Raw genomic sequence first — 18,319 nt, 5'->3', positions numbered from 1 at the left:
TCCTTCCTTCCTTCCTTCCTTCCTTCCTTCCTTCCTTCCTTCCTTCCTTCCTTCCTTCCTTCCTTCCTTTCTTTCTTTCTTTCTTTCTTTCTTTCTTTCTTTCTTTCTTTCTTTCTTTCTTTCTTTCTTTCTTTCTTTCTTTCTTTCTTTCTTTCTTTCTTTCTTTCTTTCTTTCTTTCTTTCTTCCTGGAGTATGGGAGCGAGAAAAGTTAAATACTGGATAATTTTTTTAAAAAATCTTAAAGTACCACATAAATGTTAGTTATTGACCTAGCCAGTATTCCATCACTGACAGAGGTACTTAAGGGTTATGTTGTGGAAAGGCAAACCAATAGTAATAAAACATTCCAGCAACCAAAAGGTTGGGAATTATTGTCCTGAATGATAGGAACCCAGTAATATATAAACCTTCTGTGTCTTGGGAAAACTGGCTGTCTGCCCAGCATTAATCCAAGTAGAACAGTAATGGCTATTGTGTGGGCTGTGAGTTGGTCAGTTGTTTAAAACTTAAAAGGAGAAGGTTACAGCTGTCAGCACCCACCTACAACAGATGTTGTTTCTACTCATTTCTATCAGATACATGCTTCCCTCTCTTACCCTGTTAGTCAAGGAAGAGCAACCTCTATGAGAGGCATGTGATCTCTGGTAGGAGCAGTGAATGATTGGCTTTAGAGGAGATGGGGCAGTAAAATACAATAGAGGGTTTGAATCTCTCATACAACTTAATACCTGTGTAATCTCTGTGAAGTCACTTAAGCAACAGTGTTTATTAAGCACTTATAGGCCAGGAGCTATTAGGGGATGGTAATACAAGGACAAAAATCAAATAATTCTTGCCCTCATGGAACTTGTGGTCTATTGGTGAAAATAACACATAAATAAGTATAAAACAGAAGCAACTTTAAGGTAAGATAATTTTGGCAGGATAGAGAGGTTGAGGCACTAACAGCTAGGAGGAGTGCTTTGAAGGAAGCTAGAGATTCTAAGAGAGGGGGTTGAGGAAGGAGTGGATTCTAGGCATGTTCAAAGATGTTAAGATGAGAGATAGAATATCATGTGTAGAAACAGCAAGTAGGCTGGTTTGGGGCTAAATCAGAGTGTAGGAAGCAGAGTATTGTATAATAAGTCTGAAAAGGTAGGCTGGAACCATATCGGGAAGGGCTTTAAATACCATTCTATAGTTCATCTTTGAGGCAGTAAGAAGTCATTGGTGACTTGGTTAGACCTGTGTTTTAGGAATATCATCTTGGTAGTTGTGTAAGAATGGATTGGATTGGGTCAACATTCAGGGAAGGAAAATGAAGTGGGAGGATGATGCAGGAGTCCAGATGAGGAACCATGAGTCTTAAAGTAGGGTAGTGTCCAGGTGAGTCAGGAGACAGGGATGGATGTGAGAGGTATTACAGGAGTAGAACTGACAAAACTTGGATTGTGGGGAACTGGATGTACAAAAATGGGATTATGTGTGATTGGATATGTAGGATAAGGAAGAACAAGGAGTTGAGGATGATTCTGAGGTTGGAAACTTGGGTAACTGGAAGGATGGCAATGCTCTCAAATGGAAATAGGGAAATTAGAAGAAGGGGTATGCTTGGTAGGGAAAAAATAATGAGTTCTGTTTTGGATATGTTGAATTTGATATAACTATAGGACGTCCAACTGGAAATGGTCCATATTCAGTTAATGATGTAGGATTGGACTTCAGAAGAGATACCACAGCTGGATTTATAGATCTGGCAGGTATAGATAACCAGTCCTAGACCAGACCTTGCTACATAGCTCATCCAGCCACCTACCCCAGCCATCTTGCCATGTGTATGGAATTCACAGGTGCCTCCTCTTTTCACCTCTTGCTCTGGGCATGGCAATCAAATCAATACTATCACTGTTTTTGGAAAGGTCACATCAATCAACTGTACTATGGATTAACTCAGGATCCCTCTGTCTCCTCAAACCGAAATTCCCTTCCCTGGTCACCACTCCCCCAAATGTGTTAGCTCCCCTATTAGAATATTTTAGACTCCTTGAGGGCAGGGACTATCCCATTTTGCATTTGTATTCTAGCATTTGGCACAGTGCCTGGCACAAAGTGCTTAATAAATGTTTATTGACTAGCTGAGACTGGTTTGTGTAAATGTGAAGTCTTCAGGAGCTGTAGTAGTAAATAATAGGAGTTGTACATTCTCTTTCTATCCCCTTACCCTTCCCCATTATTCCTAGGACCCTGAGAGAAGCAGTGTGTTTGTGACTATGGCTCCTTCTGTATCTGGGAAACCCTCCCCTAGGTAGGCTACTGTGAGGACAAGTTGTAGAGGTCAGCCCAAAAAGAGAGAAGGGTGGAGGGTGGAGGATGGAGGGTGGGTGTCACATTGTACATTGTGCCAGGGGCTTCACCACCATTCTGAGTAGGGTGGCACCATGTCCATGCTACATATACTGCCTATAGGCAGCCTTAGAATAAGAAAGAAGTTGGTGCTCTTCTTAGGGGTATTGGGAGCAGGTGCTGCCTTCCTGCTCCACAGGTCATTTGTCCTGTATTCCTGATTTTGGTAACAGGTAGAAGTTCAGGTGCTAGTAATCCTGGGAAGCTGATAGAAGAAGCAACTTCATCACAAAGAGCAGAGGCAGCTGTTATGGTCCAGTTAGAGAATTTCTTTTAAGCAAACCAACTAGGACAGAAAAGATGAGTCAAAGGCAAGAGAAAGAGAGGCCTTTCAGGGGCTGGAAACACCAGTGACTCAAGAAGGGTGACGGATAGGAGGCCTGAAGGCCAGAAGAGATTTTTTGGAGGACAAATATGGAGGCGTCTTCCTCATCTCGGGAGCCTAGGAAACAAGAACAGGATTTCCCTGGCCTCTGTCCAAAGAGTCTAAAATAAGACAGGCAACTAACTTTAAGTCCGTTATAGCCTACAAACCCAGGAGAGTGTGTGTGTGTGTGTGTGTGTGTGTGTGTGGTGCATTTATCAAGCATTTACTAGGTACAAGGCCCTAGCATTGGAAAGAAGCAGGAATCTATCAAATGCCTGTATCTTCTTAACATAAAACTAAGGATTGGGAAAACAGATTTTTATCAGGGCTCCCTCTTTAGCAGCCTACTCAACCCATCGGCTAAAAACCCAGAGCTTCACAGTCCAAACAAGCTTATGTCACCAGAGGACAAGATGTGGAAGCTCAACTCAGTGAGTGGGAGGGAGAACAAATTAAGCAGGCATGGCCTAGTTCCATGTGTATTTTCATCTAGGAAGATGATGACCTGTTTAGGTCTCCACATATGTAGACCTTCCCGTCTTATATCCAATGACATAATAATTGTGAAGCACTTAGCAGAGTGCCTGGCACATAGCAAATGCTCTAGAAATGTTTTTGTTATTATCATCATCATTATTAATTATTATTATTGTAACCTCAAGGAGAGCTTGTAAAACCCTTACCAGAAAGGGAATGTGTTGTTTTCTGGGAGAGAGTCAATGGGGAAAGAAAACTGGAGTCCTCTCCAGCAGGCAAATCTAAGGTGGTGGCAGCAGACACCAGCAAGGGGAGTCAGTGACATATCCCTGGGCTCTGAAACTTGGAAAGCGGCTTGTGAATTACAGGGGATGCAATTCTATTCCACTTAACTCAATATTTAGTGAGGTACTGTGAGATGAGTCTTTTCCTGATCATTACAGAGCTACGCAAAAATGTCCATATTCCTCCCCAAATCAGGAAAAACGCATCATGGAATGAATGAATGAATGAACTGCAACAGAGTTTTAAGATTTGTTTCCAGGGTGTGGTTTCTCGTTTTTCCTTACCGTGCAACCAAGCCAGATTACTTTCCTATCTGAAAAAAAGATCCAGAGCACTGAAATGCATCAGGCACAAAACAATTCTCAATAGCCACAGAATTCTAGATCTTAGAGATTATGACTAGAGTGAGAAGGGACCCAGATTTTTTAAACACAGTCCAGGTTATCTATTGTTAATACATTTCAGGCTTACTGCCCTCACAATTTATTTCACTCTGTAGAATTTAAAAAAACTTAACAGATTTGCTGTCACAAATTGGTAAAACAATGAGGTATTAGGCTTTTTATAAAAACATTGTAAAAAATATGGCTCTTTTGCTGTAATGTGGACAATGGGGGCCCTCTGGTGGAATAGATGAAGAATGCAGGATTATTGTCTGTCTATTCTACAACAGCACTCTAGTTGGTAGTGATTTGTAAGGGGGGAATAAGCATTTATGTAGCGCTTACTATGTGCCGGGTATTGTGCGAAGCACTCTCTACAGCTATCTCATTTGATCCTCACAATAATTCTGTAAGGTAGATGCTATTATTACCTCCATTTTGCAGCTGAGGAAACTGAGGCAAACAGAGGTTAAGTGTCTTGCCCAGGGTCCCACATCTAGTAATATTGGTCTGAAACAACTTGGGTCTTCCTGACTCCAGATCCACTGCCCCACCAGCTGCCTCTAGAGGAAGGTGAGAAAAAGTGTAACGAGATCAGCACATATATCAATCAGCCCATGCAGCCTCAATCTTGTACAGACGTTTTGGGACACACAAAACATTGTAAAGGTTGGGATGTCAGAGTGCCTGGTTGCATTAGTCTGCCATGACTCAAATATGTAGATTAAACTATATTAATATAGATTAAACTATGGATTAAACTATGGGTGCATATGTATTTTCTTTTTCTCTGGAGAGCCTGGTTGTTAAAACATTTACCAGTAGACCCCTGTATTGTTCCCTAAACATTGCTTGGACTCAAGCAGGAGTGCAGCAAAAGGCTTAGGGAATGAGTGAGGTTATCACCTGACTGGAGACCTGTTGATCAGAGGCCAACAACAGCAACATCAATAATGGTATTTATATATTACTTTAAGGTTTGCAAAGTGTTTCACATCCATCATCTTATTTGTTTCACAACTCTCCTGGTACCTGGCTCATAGTAAACACTTAAACACTTATTGATTAACCGACCACTGGATGTTTACAACATTTACAGAGATATATAAAAATAAGATAATTTGAGAAGGGAGAAGGCACTAAGGAAAAGGTTCTTAACCTGGAATCTATGGATAGAAGGTCTGTGAACTTGAATGAGAGAAAACTACTTTTAAATTTCATATAATTGGTTTCCTTTATAATGCTATGTTCTTTGTCGTATACATTTAGAAACATTATTCTGAAGTGGCCATGGGATTTACCAGCCTTCCAAAGGGGTGGATGATACAAATAAAGTAAGAACCCCCTTCCCTAGGGGGAATGGGGAAAAGTTTTCTGCAGGAGGTAGAACCCACGCTGAGCCTTAGAAAAAGCTAAGAATTTTAAGAGGTAGAAGGAATGAATCAGAAGTGCATTCTAGAATGGAGAAGGGAGAGGCAATATCAGTTTTGGAAAAGATGGCGTGGGTCAGCTTGGCTGGAACACAAAGTGTATGAAATGGATCAACATGAAAAAACAAAACAAACAAAACCTCTGAGGAAACAGGCCAGAGTCACACTGTGAAGAGCTTTAAGCCAAACTAAGGAGTCTGTATTTTATTCTACAGGCAATAAGGAGACTGAAAATTCTTGGGCAAGGAAGTTACATGACCAAAGCTGTGCTTTGGACAGATTGTTTTGGTGATTTTGTGGAGGGTGGATTGAAGAAGTAAGAGAGTGGAATTAAGGAGATGAATTAGAAGGCTATTGCAATAGAAAAACAACAATCCCCCTTCTTCTAGCAGTACTGGCTTTCAAGGGAGACGGTGATAGTGAATTATGGAACCTCAGTTTCTTCACTTTCCCCACCAGAAGTTAGAATGAGTAGAAAGAAGACTGGCTTTGAAGTCAATCAATCAATCAACATTTATTAAGCACCTACCATGTGCCAGGCGTTGTGCTAAGCACTGATACAGAAAGAGGCAAAAGACAGTCCCTTCCCTGAAAGAGCCTATAGTCTAATGGGGAGAGACAACATGAAAGTAAATACACACAAAGCAAGTGACACATAGGACAAATAGGAGAATATTATCTGAGGGAAGGCACTAGGATTAAGAGGGGTAGGGAAAATTTTGTTGTAGATGTGATTTTAGTTGGGACTTAAAGGAAGCAATGGAAGTCAGTAGGCAGAGCAGAGGAGGGAGAACATTCCAGGCAAGAGGGAAGTTAGAGGCTCTAGGTGTAAATGGAACCTTTGATGACCTGCTGTGTGACCTGGAGCAAATCACTCAATCTCTCTGGGCTTCTTTTTCCTCACATGTAAAAGGAAATGTCTGTGACCTTTGAATTCCCTTCTAGCTCTTATACTCCTAAGACTTGCTTTGAATCTGGAATCTCTGAGCTCGGAGATGGGAAAGAAATACGTTTTCACTTTTATGTATTTAACCATAAACTGCTAAACTGTGCTATACTAACACAAAAAAAGAATGAGGATATTTATACTAAACATAGAACTAAAAATGGTAAGGAAGGGCTACCGTAGTGTCAGTCTGAAAAGGTTTCAGTGGACTGAAAGGTACTAGAGATGATTTCAGACCCTTCTTCAAAGTGCCAGCATTTTATATCTCCAGTGAGTTATCATGATCTCGGTCTCTTAAAACAGGGTGAATAATAAGAAATTTCCCCTTAACAGATCTTCTGGGTTTTGTATTATATAATTGGCATCTGTCTCCTTGCTTCACTGGATTCATTCATTCATCAAGCGTATATTAAGCACAGACTTAACAAAGATGCAATGTTTAGAAAAGACATAGTCCCTGACCGCAAGGTGCTTAAAATCCTGATATTTTATTTTCCTCTTACTCTGTAGGCAGCATGGGGCAGTAGATACAGGGTTGATCTCAAAGTCTGAAAGAACTGAGTTCACTTCCCATGTCTGACGTATATTGGTTGTGTGACTCTGGGCAAGTCACTTAACTTCTGAGTGTCCCTCCCTGGCAGCAAACTAAGACTACAAGTCACCAAGAAATTCCTGATCTTCATTGGTAAAGGGAATTTGGATAATTATGAGTTCTTTGTATTTTATAGGTTCTGCAAAAAATAATACACCTAACAAACACCACCAACAAACCACCACCACCACCATCATCACCAAAACCACCATCAACAACATTCCAAACAAACTCCTTGGTAGTGTCAGCTAATCCTTTCTTAAAGTGATCTATTTTTTCTTTATGAAAAAAATGTCCACATGGGAAGCCTTTGGAGTACTGTGATGTCCATTGATAACTCCAGTTAGACTGAACAGGAATTCTGAGTTCTGACCTTTAAAGGGCTCACACCTAGCAGAGTTGAGAGCAGGCACCTTCACCTTTGTATTCCTTAAAAATGTGTACTATACTAACATGCAACTTCCTAGGGATGAACTGATGAACTTAATAAGCATGTGTTCTTGATTATCCCATTGATCAACATCGCTCATGTCTGCCCCGTCCCTAGTGAGCTGTCTAGAGAACCCCGGGAGCATGTGGCCAGTTTCTTGGGAAAAGTACAACCCGACTCTGTTCTTGAGAGTAGAGGACAGAGAGGAGGCTGGAATGCTACCTGATCAATACACTAGCAATTGAAAGCAAGTGGGAGAGTTTTTAGAACAATCCCCATTGGGGTAGCTGACTGAAGAAATACTAGCTGGATTAGGAAGGAGTACCTGTCCTGGAAGCTTTTCTGGACTCAGAGATGGGGTGTCTGTGTGGGTGATTTGTTCCTTGACTAGTTCTGAAGTGGTTTACAGATGAAAGGACAGTGCAAGATAAGCCATTTATAGATAACAAGTACCATCTGAAGGAAGCAAAAGAAATAGATTTTTTTCCTTTTCAGGTACCTGAATTGAAGACCACTTGGGCAATAAATCTGGCTTTATGGTTTCTGGCAGCTATAGAAAAAAAAAATGGAAACATGCTGGGAGAAGATAGATATGAAAGCAGCAAGAATAAATTTCAAAGTGATACATGGAAATACCTTGTTCTGGAGAAATAGAATCCAGGGATAGACTTTCCATTAACAGAAACCAATAAATAATTGGAGGAAGCATTGTACAGGAAAAACAAACAAATGGTCCTATATTCAGAGGACACAGGTTCAAGTCTCTATTCTGATATTTACTCTCTATGTGACTTTGGGCAAGTCACTTACCTTTCAGGGCCTCAGTTTCTTCATTTGTAAAATTAGGGGGTTGTACTAGATGGCCTCTGAGAGTTCCTTCTGGCTCTGGCTCTGGCTCTGTGTCTCTGTCTGTCTGTCTCTTGCACACACCCTGAGTGGTGTGGAAGAGACTTTAAATATAGTAGGAGATGAGGAAGAAAGCATTGGGGTTTGGAGCAGTCAGACACTTGAGATGGAGCTTGACCTGGAACTTGAAAGGAAGATAGGATTTATATAGGTGAAGAAGAGGGGGAGGACATTGCAGGCTGGGGGAGTATGTTGAACGAAAAAAGGAGATGGGAATGAGCCTGGTATGTGTGCAATGGCCAGACCCATGCCTGGAATGCACTCCTTTCTTGGCTCTTCCTTTTTGTTGCAGCTCAGGCTGTATCTGTGGTTTGAAACCTTTCCTGATCACCCCAACTGCTAATGTCCTCCCTTCCAAATTGCATTGTATGTATTTGTGTTTATTCTCTTTTTAATGCTGTTTAGCGAGTATCCCAAAAGACAGTACAGTTTTAAGCTATCAAAGCTTAGGCTTCCAACAAAAGGCTTGTAGACTATGCTGAAGTCTCATACTTGAATGTCATGAATAATTTCTTTGAAAAAAGAACGGATAAGTGCTAGACAACCGAGCACTGAATAACACCAACCTCTCGAATTGAACTTGATTACCCTTTATCAGATAGGAATGATTCATTACTTTTGTAGGAATCATTTTTGAGTCAGTTGTCTACGCAAAGTCAAGGCACAGATTCGTTAGTACAAAAATCAAAATTAGTATGAAATTAAAAGAATGAATAAAAATGAGGGGGGAGCTAGGTGGTGCAGTGGACAGAGCTCTGGCCATGGAGTCAGGAGGACCTGAGTTCAATTGTAGCCTCAGACATTTGACACTTACAGCTGTGTGACCCTGGTCAAGTCACTTAACCCTGACTGCCTCACTTTCAAAAAAGACAAAAAAAAAAAGAATAAAAATGAGAAAAAAAGTAGCAATATATAATTGAAATAACTTAATCCTAACCTAGTTAAACAGTATCTTGATGATGAAAAATGGGAGATAGCAGAAAAAGATTGTAATAGTTCTATCAAAAGTTTAGCTGATGTAAATTAATAGCAATAACAGATAGAACAAAAGCCCCTTAGGAAGGGGCTTTCAGTCAGTTTCTTGTCAAGTGGAAAGATACGGAAGCCAAAGGCAAACAAAATTGAGAACATTTACTCATTTGTAAAAGCTTAAGAGGAAAGATGATGGAAGATCACATGAGTTGGTTCACCTCCTAAAACAGAGAGAAGCAGAAGAGAGTAAAACCAGTCAGTGTAAAGAAAGTTTGTCAAGAGACCCAATTAAGGAAAGTAATCCTAAAGGCAGATGAAAATGGAAGAGAACAATAAAGAGAAGAATTAGAAAAGATCTGCAAAGATTTGTATAAAATAAACTTTTTTTTTTTAACCTTCAAGAAGAAAAGAATTGCCATTGTTGGACTCTAACCTGGATGTGTTTACAAAGAAGGTAGAAATGACACTAAAGAGAAAAAAAAGAGGAAGAGCAGCCAGATAGGTCAATTATTTATTACATTTATTAAGTATCATTCTACTATGTGTCAGGCATTTGTCCTAGTGTCCTGTGCCATCTACAGAATGACTTTGGGTTACTTTAGGGGCTCAAAGAAAATGATGGAATAGGGAAATTGATCAGATTCTCTTGTCTCTATTACTTCTTACAGTGGAGGGCAATTGCCCTCAAAGGAGTCATTTTTGTGATAAAATAACTGCACTACTTGAGGAGGAAAGAAATAGTGGTGTGGTAGGAAGATTACTGGCTTGGGAGTCAGAGGAGATGGGTGCAAATCCTCCTTCTGATGCTTGATACATGTACAACGTTGGAAAATTACTTAACTTTCTTGGGCCTCAGTCTCCTCATTCATAAAATCTGTGTGTGTATGTGTGTGTGTGTGTGTGTGTGAGTGTGTGAAAGGAAGGCCTCTGGGGTCCCTAACCAGCTTTAGACCTATGGTGCTGCTTTGTGTGATAGGACCAAGCTGCCCCTGGGAACCTGATTGTTCTCGACTTTCCAGATGAAGGTACCCTTTCATCTCACCTCAACCGACATAGGGTGGCCTAGAACAAGGCTGGGCACCTGATATGCCTTCTTTGCCATTTAGGAGCATAAAAGGTCCAGGTTGCATGGAGTTAGGACCTCTTAGTCTTGGTGGGGGCCTAAGACCATGTGAGCGGCCGTACTCTGATGACTTACTAGCCAGACACATTTCCAAATGGAGATAAAGGGTTCACGTCCAGAGAAGCTACTGCCACTGTATCCTCGTGAGGGCAAAGTAAACCTTCTCCTTTGTTGAATGTTCAATGACTTGGTGAGTGCCTCATTTGGTCCCAACATCAAACTCGAACTAAGAGGGTGGAGGTGTTAGTGTCGCTTCTGATACATGATTGTCTCTGTTAATAATTTTTAATATTGTCTCCATCTTTGACTATAAATTCTTATTAGAAGCCGTAGAAAGGACTTGCCCAATGTGATTGACATAGCTCTTCTAGCTTTGTCCTTGTCTTTTAGATGAATAGAATTTAGTTATCTTAATTAGATTTTTTGAAGTATATTCTTTGGGAACTAGCAGAAGTCTACAGAAGGCTGGAGATGAAACAGGACCCTCAGGTCTGTGTTTTAAATTAGATCTCTACTAGCTACTTGGGAAGGCGTGGTGGTGGAGAGGAAAAGGTTCAGAGGTCTTGACTGTGGCACCCGAGGGGATTCACCAGATTACTACAATTTTTAAACAGAAGAAGGTCTCTTTCCTGATATATCAATAATGCTTCCATTTTCTAGTTACCCAGGATTCTAGGGAAGGGATTGGCTCACCAGAATGGTGAGTGTAGAATTGGAAAATCTCATCTTTCTTTGTTTAGGATGAAGAAATCAGTTTTCTATAGGAACTGGGTGGTTGGAACAAATTTCTACATCTGGACTGAGCTAAACATTATCCATTTTGAAAATAAGCAGAAAGCTTCTCAGCAGTTTAAGGGCGAAAGATAGTGAAAAATGTAATAAGTTATCTGGGTGGGAAACAAATAACCAAAGTATCCTAAAGAGTTGTCTTTATCTCTTGAAAGGTTTTGTTTTTTTCCATTGTCGAGGGAAACGACCTTGAGGGATACTTCTTGTTAGAAGACAATAGAAGCTCTACTCAAAAGAGATTGCAAATTTACTTTGGATTTTTCATTCAAACACTGACCTAAATGAGGGGAAAACTTTACAAGGATTTGATTCTATCATTAGGGAGGAAAATCTTCAATTTACTAATAGTCTTGGATTGAGGGATATACACATTCTGTAGCAAATATTATCAATTCATTTGCATTCACAGAAGGTTGGCACTTACAGTTAGAAAAATCCTAAATGACAAATGTACCTTTATGTACATGATGAAAATACCATGCAAATCAGATGTTATGTGATGGTTCTTATGGAAGGTGATGGTTTGCAGCAGTAATGAAATTTTTGACAAAGTACAAATGCTAAAAAAGACACCATTCTTGACCTCAAAGAGCTTACATTCTACAAGTAGATAAAGAGAATATTTGTGGTTTAAGTGAGACAATTGTGAAGGATTTGTTAGATATGGAAAAAAGTGATTCAAGACATAAACAACTACGGGCACACACACACACACCATACGCACACACACACGCTTTCCTATCTGTATGGTTTTTATAAGAATCATATACACACCCTCTCCTCCTACCCATCACATCAACATTCTCAATGAGGGGGTGAGTAGGGATTAGGTATGCTTTTGCAAGCAGCATTCCATAGTAAAATGCATCCTTACTTTCACAAACTTGATTGAAAGATATAAAGGATGTCAGATTCTATTGTCTTTATTGCTGGTTATTTTAAAAAATTGTTTTGGTAAAGCAAAATATTGCCTTAAAGGCTTTCGTGTTACAAAAATCTCCTACCTATATCCTGGGGGTCCATGGACAACAAGTGCTCCAGGATGGGCAGGTTTGGATGTTTTGTGATCTGTGGATAGAGCACTAGGCCCAGAGTTAGGAAGACCTGAGGTAAATTCAGCCTCAGACACTATTAGCCGTGTACAGGTCACTTGACTGCTACTTGCCTGAGTTTTCTTATCTGTAAAATGGGGATAATAATGGCATCAGTTTCCCAGGGTGGTGTGAGGATCAAATGAGAAAGTTGTAAAATGCTTAGCATAGTGCCTGGCATGTAGCAGGTGCTATATAAATGTTAGGTATTATTATCTATTATTATATTGTTGGAGGGAACATCTTCACTGATAACATCACAAATCCATTTGGGTATTTATGTATCCAAAGTGAAAGATTCTTTACGAAGTATGTTGTGTCAAACTATTCATTTAATAACATGTCTTTTCTTTAGATTCGTAGGAATATTTGGATAAGAATTCAACTTTGTAGTTTCGGTTTGATACTTAAACTTGTTTTGAGGAAATAGTCATACCTTGTTGGTAAAGTAAACCTTAGTACAAAGGGCTTCACTGAACCAGGAATGTAAACATAAGGTTGTCTACTGGTTTTTCAGGTAATACCTGACCTGAGAGATCATCTGATTAACTAACTCTTCCATTTTTCAGAAAAGGATCCTGAGAAAGAAAGTGTTTTTCCAAGATCGCACCGATAGTAGCATTCAGGAGTCACAGGACTCCTGACTCCTAAGCTAGTGTTCTTATTGCTGTACTACAATTCCTTCCTCCATCTTTAATTCAATTCAATTAATTTAATTTCAATCAATTCATTTATTGAGGATCTAATATAAACCACACAAGAATGCAGGGATGTGGGGATACTAGACTTTCAAGGAGTTTACATTTTACCTGCTTGTATGTTGTTTCTTCTCCATTAAAATGTAAACTCCTTGAGGGCAGGGATTGTTTTTTACTCAGCAGAATGCTTTATTCTTAAGAAATGCTTGTTGATTGATTTAACTTATGAGGATGGCATGGACCTACAGAAAAGTAAAACATAAGGTCAGGTGTGATAGAAACTGTTAAAATAAATACCACTGTGAACTACTAAAATGGAAGAATCCCCAACTCAAAAAGGGGGACCCCCAAAAGGAATGAGCCAGAGTCCAATCACAGTTTACAAAGATTATAATAGCATTTACTCCCTGAGAAGAAGAAGCTTGCAAGTTGGAGCAGGGAGAGACAAAGTTCTCAGTTGCTCGAAGGGCAGTGGGAAAAAGTGAGATATTTATACATATTTGAGGTATTTATGACTATATGAAATATTCATGGCCAAGTGGGGGGTTAAGGAAAAAACACAATAGATCGGGATGTCAGGGAAGTGGGATGCAGGGAGAAGACCTCTGCAAACACAACAAATCAGAAGGCAGGATGTTTGCTGCTCTTTAGATAAATTAGGCACCAAAATGTCTGCTGCCGTCTCTGAACTGCTCAAGACTGGTTTCAGCAGTTGCAGGCATCTCTGAGTTCAGTTAATGTTTACTCGCAAAGGATCAGTGGTATGACAAGCAGCCATGGGCTTCAGAAGTCCTGATTGTGCTACTACATTGCCTGGTTCCCTTGTGAAAAGGGGAAGCTCTGGCATGTTTAGTTGGCTAGTACAGTCGTTACAGAGCTCACATCCACAGGAAAAAGAAGAGATTTAGACATATTGCTCTAGGAAAATGTGAGGAGGCAGGGAAGACTTTTAGTTAGGGAGATTAGGAAAAGCTTCATGGAGAAGTTACCCAAGGTGAGTCTTGAAGAAAGAAAAGCCTTCTGGCAGGTAAAGATAATAAGGGAGTGGATTCCAGGCCATGGGTGATGACCTACACAAATGCCCAGAGTTAGAAGATTGAATAACTTAATAGACATGGGCAAACTCCTTCAGGTTTGAAGTATTCTGTGGGTTAACACCCACTAAAAACCAAAGGTCATGAATCTCCACCAATTTTTCACTTTTACAAGTCAGCCAGAGGGTTTAGTCCAAAATGAAAGACCATTAAATAGCATAGCAAATACAGTGATAAGAAAAGATTCCTCCCATGTACACATAGATTAAACTTTCTGGTAGGATACCATGACACCAGTAGGAGGTAGGAGCATATTCAAAATGCATGTGGCCAGAGAATACATGCAGAGGGCTTACACACAAAGAATACATGGCTATGAAATATTTAGAAGGGTATGCAGCAGGAACCTGTGTGAACAGGGTGGGTCTGTGGAGGGTACCTACATGAAGAGCACATAAAGACACATGTACATATAATACACACATAGCCTTGCCAACTTATACTTCTGATGCTGCAGAAAAAGATTTCTGTCTTGTCATTTGGAGGAGAAAGAAGGGGGAAGAGAGAAGATGCCTTCAGCTGCTTGCCCTTGTATTTTTTTTGTTGTGACGCTGCTTTTTTCTAGGCATCATATATCTGTTCTCCAGTAGATGGCTGTATTTTCACTCTTTGTCAAATTGTTTCTCCTGGGTGTCTTTTCCATTCTTATAATGGCTGAATTACTCAGCTACCATTTGCTGGGCTTCAGGTCCTTATGACTGTCTGCTGCTCAGTGCCCCTCTCTGTTGGGCTTCAGTTCCTAGACTGCTCCCATCTGCTAAGATGGAGTGACTAAAGAACCTACTCTTAATAAGGCACGTTGATGTCCTTTTAGTGCAGCTGAGGCTTTGAACCACCATACCTAGCCAGGGAACTAGAAAACTTCCAGCAGAACTCCCCAGGCTAACTAAGATTGTCTGGTGCTGATTTTGAGATCCTTAATCTCAAACTATTTACCATGAAGGTTAGAAATGTCTTTCAGCCTCCATTCAATCCTTTTTGACATGCAAATGAATCTGGATGAAGTGGTGAGGATCCACATTACTATGTATGTTGACCAGCAATAGATCACTTGATTTTGCATTATATTTTGGCTATAGTAGAAAACCTCACTAATCTACATTAGAATCATAGATTTAGAACTGGAAGCAACCTTAGTTTGGTCTCATCATTTTATAGATGAGGCAATTGAATCCCCAGAAGGTTAAATGACCTTTCTAAAGTCACACACATAGTAAGTGGCAGTGTTAAAACTGGAACCTAGGCCCTCCATATCTAGATCTCTTTCTGTTGATCCCAGGCAACTCATAAAGCATATTAACTGTTCCATCTTCCTTCTTGCGTCTTTTGTCCACTACTTAATATTCCCTGTCCCTCCCCCCCATTCCCACCTCAGAATGAGTCTACAACATGGTATACATTTTTTTAGTATCTTCATCACATCTACAGGTACTTCTACAATCAACAGTTCTTCATGAAGATTTGATGAAGAATTCTTCAATAACTGGCTAGTAATATTGGCAACATATACAATAACAATTCAACAAGGCATGTAATGGTACTTAACACAACTGTACATTGGTTCTTTGAGTTATGGTGTATGGATTGCTTGATAGGGCCTTCATTTGGAAAAATAACACTTCTGCCAAATTGCAGCCTAGACTCTGGTAAAAGAAAAAAGGGGACAGTCAATGTAGTTTGTTAATGTGGATGCTACTAATATAGAAAACAAATTTTTCACTATACAATTTTGAGGCTACTGGTATTAGCAATTTCTATCTAGAAATAGAAATGTAGCTTAGACATCTCCTTTACCCACCTTGCCCTCCCCCCCCAAAAAATTTCCAGTGGATCCTTGCAAAGCTAGTATATGTAGACTTATTTGTATATGTAGACTTATTTTGACTCCAGACTACTTGCAAATATTCTTTCCTGATCCTGGACAAGACCCTACAAAAGATCCTACTCAATTCTAGAACTCTTTGCTACCTCATTCAGCACAAGGTGTTTCTGGTAATCAAAGTTTTACCCCTCTCATCCATATGGTATCTTCTCTACCAATAGCCTAGGTTGGAACAACATATCAAATAGCAAAGCATTTAATTAGAGTACATTAGCAAAGTAAATAACAAGGGAAAATGAAAGAGAAGAAGCATTCTTAGTTCCCTGTCTACAGAACAGAGTTCAATTTCCCACAGACTCTCATGCCAGGTGCCTGAGGCTTTCTAGTAATTGCACTAGTTAATTCATGCTCTTAGGTTAGGAAGGAAGAGTCACCTCATTTCTGCCCTATTCTTTTTCCACAGCTGTGTCTTCTCTCTCTCTGAAGCTGCCTATGGCTGGTTCCTTGCTGAACCTGATGTTGTCATTAGCTAGGGTTATCATGTATTCCTCCTTTTAAAAAAATTTTAGTGATACCTTCTGTGTTTTACACCGATAATTTTTGAACATATCCTTTCCCCTCCGCATAAACTTTCCCTATTTACAAAAAACAAAACAAAACAAAAAAAAAAACAACAATCCCAAAACCCAACAACCATCAACCAAAAATATTCAATTAAACAAAATCAATGGAGCCAAAATGGTTGAGGGCTAATCAACCCACTTACCTCTTTTGTTAATCTTGCCTATTTTACCTGGCTGTAACTCAAGTGACAGGCAAGACCTTTTCTTTTTGACTGTCCTTTGAAAGAAAGTATCCTACTACTAAAGCCAAGCTGGGCAACGGCAAATGAATTCCTTTCAGTTTCTGTCATGCCCCAAGCAATTGGCAATAGGTTATTGAATTAGTTTACAACTTTTTAAAAACCTTAAAGAAGTATTTGACAAGACCAGAGTGGAGAGGCAGAGTGGGTGTGCTTTGCATTTCTATTACCATAGTTAAGATCCTAGTCCTCTCTCACAGATGATGACCTTGATTCTGCATTCCTGAGGCATGCCTAGACAGATGAAATATTATTATGCCATTTTCAAAATGAGGCAGCTTTGAATCTTGGCTCGGCCACTATCCAGGTGACCTTGAGTCACTTAACGTCTCTGGGGCTGTTTCCTAATCTGTCAAGAGAGAATAATAATATTTTGAGAGAAATTATTATTTTTCTATTAATAACTAATTATTAATATTGGGGTTTGGGCTTTTTTGCTTTTTATTTCTCATTTAAAGACCAGTCCTTTTAGGTTAATCGGTCTTTGAAGATCAGGGCTGATGAGATTGGCCTAATCCTCCAGGAACATTCTCCTCAATTTTGGGTGAGATCCCACCCAATAGGGAGAGCTCATTTCTGATTAAAGGATAGAGAGAATCCTAATCTAGGTGGATTCTGGCCCATTGTTCAATTTAAGTGGTCTGGATGGAAATGGACTCCTTTGTCCAGATGACTGGAGGCAGCTGAGTTTTCATCAAGTCTCCTTCTCAGCAGGAAGAGCTAAAGGCTTTCAGCCCACCTCCTCTTCTACCCCTTCATTGACCCTTCACCAATCAGGGTAGATTTCTGCCTATTGGCAACACCTACTTTTCAAAAGCTATTTAAGCATTCAGTGAGCTCCTTGGTGAGTCTTTGTTTACTGAGAGAAACCACTCGCCATCAATTTATTGATTATTTGCTAGCCCAATTAATAAAGTGATTATTAATTACTCAGAAACTCTGTCTTCTAGACTTCTCATTTGTCTCAACTTGTACTTTCTATCTCATAGAACCTTTGTTGTGACAAAAGTGCTTTGTAAATAGTAAAGAATTACATGAATCTGAGTTATTTTCAGTCAGAACTATCACTACCCCCAAGGGTCTCATTTGTTTTTTGAATTCTAGCCTCCTTCTGGTGGTACTTCACCTAAAAGATGAAGGGATTTATGTAATCTATCCATTCCCTTATAGATAAATTATAATCTATCCATTCTCTTATAGGTAGATTATAATCTATCTCCTTCCCCCTTTAAAGGCTACCCTCAAAAAAGTGTGATAAAAATATTCACATCTCATATTCAGCTTCCACATAGCCACCAAATTGATATTCCTAAAGTATAAATCCATGTCACTACTTCGCACATATATCCATTCTAAACATCTTGTCATCTGTCTTGGGTCTGCTCCCTCTTTCTCAAGAGACCCTGCAGACCAGAATGGCAGGAAACTATACCCCAACTTCTGCGGGGGAGTTAATCTATTCAGTTTTGGAACTCTGATCTGAAGATGGACAAGCTTGATTGTTGAGGAAGTGCAAACACACCTAACCCACTATTATTTACTTGGCCTCAGACCATGCTTCATCCATCAATTCCAGACATCTTACCATTGCCCTGCTTCTGATACCCCTCCCCTGTCTAACCCTAACCCTAAGGCAACCTGCTGTTGCATTTTAGAAGCAATTAGGTGA

Source organism: Vombatus ursinus, unplaced genomic scaffold, assembly GCF_900497805.2.
Source record: "Vombatus ursinus unplaced genomic scaffold, bare-nosed wombat genome assembly UNPS02014821.1, whole genome shotgun sequence".
NCBI lineage: Eukaryota > Metazoa > Chordata > Mammalia > Diprotodontia > Vombatidae > Vombatus > Vombatus ursinus.
This window is presented reverse-complemented; position numbering follows the sequence as displayed.